The 3,723-nt window shown below is 40.3% G+C and overlaps 1 non-coding gene across 1 annotated transcript; it reads right to left on the bottom strand.

Moving 5' to 3' along the window:
- Window positions 1-379: 379 nt before the first annotated feature.
- On the bottom strand, window positions 380-486 carry LOC121209255 (small nucleolar RNA R71). Its single transcript, XR_005904372.1, has one exon. It is a non-coding gene; the product is annotated as a small nucleolar RNA R71 (small nucleolar RNA).
- Window positions 487-3,723: the final 3,237 nt, after the last annotated feature.

Below are 3,723 nucleotides of genomic sequence, written 5' to 3'. Positions count from 1 at the left end.
GAATCCTACTCCACGTAATATATATGATTATGCTAAACCTTCTTTAACAGGAACTGAATCGTGCATAGTTAGGCTTGCTGTTGCTGCAAATAATTTTGAACTGAAACCTAACACCATTCAAATGATCTAACAGTTTGTTCAGTTTGATGGTTTGCAGGACGAGGACCTAAACTCTTCTTTGGCGAATTTCTTAGAGTTTTGTGACACTTTTAAAATCAACGGCATTTCTCATGATTCCATTCGCCTTCGGTTGTTTCCCTTTTCGTTGAGGAATATGGCTAAACAGTGGTTGAACTCGTCACCATGAGGGTCAATCAATACTTGGGAACAAATGACCGAAATTTTTTTATTAAAATATTTTTTGCCTGCTAAAACAGCCAAATTACGTAATGATATCTCCTCTTTTGTGCAGATGGATTTAGAAACACTCTATGATGCATGGGAGAGATACAAGGACATTTTGCGAAGGTGCCCTTACTACCACTCTGGCTACAGGTTCAAACGTTTCACAATGGCCCGAATCCTTTGACTCGACAGATGATTGATGCAGCCGCTGGTGGAACTATCAATAATAAGACACTTGAGGATGCCTATGAATTTATAGAAGAGATGTCACTGAATAATTATCAGTGGCAAGTCATGAGGAGAAAACCAATGAAAACAATCGGCGTTTTTAACGTCGATTCGGTCACCATGCTCTCTAATCAGGTAGAACTTTTGAATAGAAAAATTGACAGTTTTCTTGGTTCTTCACAGGTTCACCCAGTACTGCAATGCGAAGCAAATGGAGGTGGATCCAGCAATTCAGAATACCCACCTTATGGCCACAAGATGGAGAACAAGCAGCTAAATTACATGGGTAATAATCCTCGATCTCAAAATAATCCTTATAGTAATACTTACAATGCAGGATGGAGGAACCACCCAAATTTCTCATGGGGAAGCCAAGGGAATCAGAGACCACTACCACTTCCAGGCTTCCAACAATAACCTTACCAGCAAGAGAAAAAGCTGAACCTTGAGAAGATGCTAACAAAATTCATCTCAGTGTCAAAAACTCATTTCTAAAATACCGAGACAACACTTAAAAATCACTAAGCGTCGATCCAAGGGCTCGAAACTCAGATAGGTCAGCTCGCTGAATTGATATCTGAACGACCACAAAGTAGCTTGTCGAGTAACATTGAATCTAATCCAAGGGAGCAACTCAATGCAATTATCATTCAAGATGAAGACGGGTTAGTTACACCTGAACCAGAACCGAGGCAAAAAACTGTGGTAAGCAAAGGTAAAGGTGAGGTGGACCACAATGAGCAGAAACCGGTAAGTAAAGAGTACAAACCTCGTGTGCCATACCCCAACGCAATAAGGAAAGACCGCACAGACGAACAATTCAGTAAATTCCTTAAATTATTAAAGAAATTACATATTAACTTACCGTTTATTGAAGCTCTTTTGCAGATGCCAAACGCAGTCAAATTCTTAAATGAGCTTTTCACAAATAAACGGAAGTTGGATGAGGCATCGCATGTGGAGCTAAATGTGGTTTGCTCAACCATACTATAGAATAAGCTGGCCAACAAATTAAAAGATCTAGGGAGTTTTACGATTCCCTGTTTAATTGGTAGCCTAGATGTTAATAGTGCTTTGGCTGATTAAGGGGCTAGTACCAATGTCATACCTTACAAAATGTTTAAACAACTAGGTTTTGGGAAACCCAAACAAACTAGGATGAGTATTCAATTAGCAGATAAAACAATCAGATTTCCTAGGGGGATTATCGAAGATGTACTCGTTAAAATTGACAAATTTATATTCCCAGTTGATTTCGTTGTTCTAGACATAGAGGAGGATAGTAACGTTCCTTTAATTTTAGGAAGACCCTTTTTAGTAACCGCTAGAACAATAATTGACGTTAGCACAGGTGAACTCACACTTCGTGTGGGAGACGAAACAATCATCCTTCAAGCTCGTAATATGAGTAACACATCAAAAATTTAAGGTGGTTGTATAAATCATTCTACTAAAACTGACCATGTGGTGCAACCTACTTTGCAGGAAATAAGTTCGAAGAACTTACATAAGCCAAGTTCAAGCAATAACAAAGGACCTATCTATGAAGATCGAAGGCTACAAATTTAGGATCTCGATGAACGGCGGACACATAAACCGATGACACACAATAAACCAAAACCACTCCATGGCGAGCTCAATGTCGCACCAAATCAACTTAAGTTTGGAGAAAAAGTACTACTAGATGTAGCAGACCCTCGTATTGCTGCTTCTAAACTTAACGGAGCAATCCTTCTTATGGTACTCAGTATTTTCCCATATGGTACAGTCGAGGTAACTCATCCCAAATTCAACACTTTTAAGGTAAACAATACTCATTTTAAACATTATGTTGATAAAATTGATAGTAGGGATGAGGTGTGTAAACTTCTCGCACCACCATGACCATGCACCAAAAAGGTAAGTCGAGCTTAGACTATAAATAAGTTCTTCTCGGGAGGCAACCTGAGCACTAACGATGTTAACCTCTTTAAAATTTTAGTTTTTAACATCTAATCACTAACTGAGTCATTGAAACATAGGTTTTCTAATCCACACGGCCAGGCACATAGGCGTGCCTAAGGCCGTACTAACATCACGGACGGAGACACGGCCGTGCTATATGGCCGTGTAAAAACAGGGCAAAATTTTTCCTTAACACGGAATGCGATAAGTGGCCATGACCATGCAACGTGGTCGTGGGTGAGTGTGTCAAACCAACACGGGCGTGTGACACGCCCGTGTCTAGAAACCGTGGTTGAAACAGAGAATTTAACACGGTCGTGCGACACGCCCGTGCCCACCACCCGTGCTCAAGACTGATAAAACAACACGGGTTTATGCATTGGAACACGGGCGTGGGTGAAACAAAAGAAGTAGGATATGGTCGTGTGACACGGTCGTTTACACCAACACGCCCAAAGAGCACAGATGTGTGCGAGTCTCAAACGCTCCTAAATTTGAAAAATTACGAAACACACGGGCAAAAATTGGGCAGAGCCGTGTGCCCTAAAATCTATATAAACCCCTCACTATTCATCATCACCTTCCCTAAAATCCCTAACCCTAGCTGCTGCAACTTCACACGCCCTACCTGCCACGGCCGTGCGCCGACTACAACACCGTCTTCGATGATCCGAAGCTCCTCCCGCTTGCGTTTGTTCATTTTTTTCCCTCTATTTTCTTCATTCTTTTACTTATTTCATGATATTTTACTTTATTTTGAGTAAATAATCATAGTTATCATGATAGAATACTTATGCTCTTTTCCATGTTAATCAATACATTGTGCTGCATTTATTCATTTCTCTTGTCTCCATAGATTTCATGCTTACCCACACCAGATTTCATACTTATCAAACCCACATGCATTCATTCACTAGATATTTCCGTTAGCATTACTCTCGTAGTCCTTTTCATAGTAATGACGTAATATATCTGATTGGGTTTTTTTTTAGCATAGTTGTTCTTTCGTACTTGACTTCTAGGAAGTATCTCTATTAGTTTTGCCATGCATATTTTTTCCATGCCATTGTTAGGGAGTAATTTTATTTTTATTTCGTCTTGCCTTTGCAAGTATACTATGTCAGCCTCACGTGGCAAGAAGACCACCGTCCCCGCTTCGAAGAAAAAGAAAGGAGTAACGTCCTCCTCGGGTCTTACCGTTGAGAT

Source organism: Gossypium hirsutum, chromosome A10, assembly GCF_007990345.1.
Source record: "Gossypium hirsutum isolate 1008001.06 chromosome A10, Gossypium_hirsutum_v2.1, whole genome shotgun sequence".
Classification (NCBI taxonomy): domain Eukaryota; kingdom Viridiplantae; phylum Streptophyta; class Magnoliopsida; order Malvales; family Malvaceae; genus Gossypium; species Gossypium hirsutum.
Note: the sequence above shows the minus strand (reverse complement) of the source record. Positions and strands in the feature narration are given on the sequence as shown.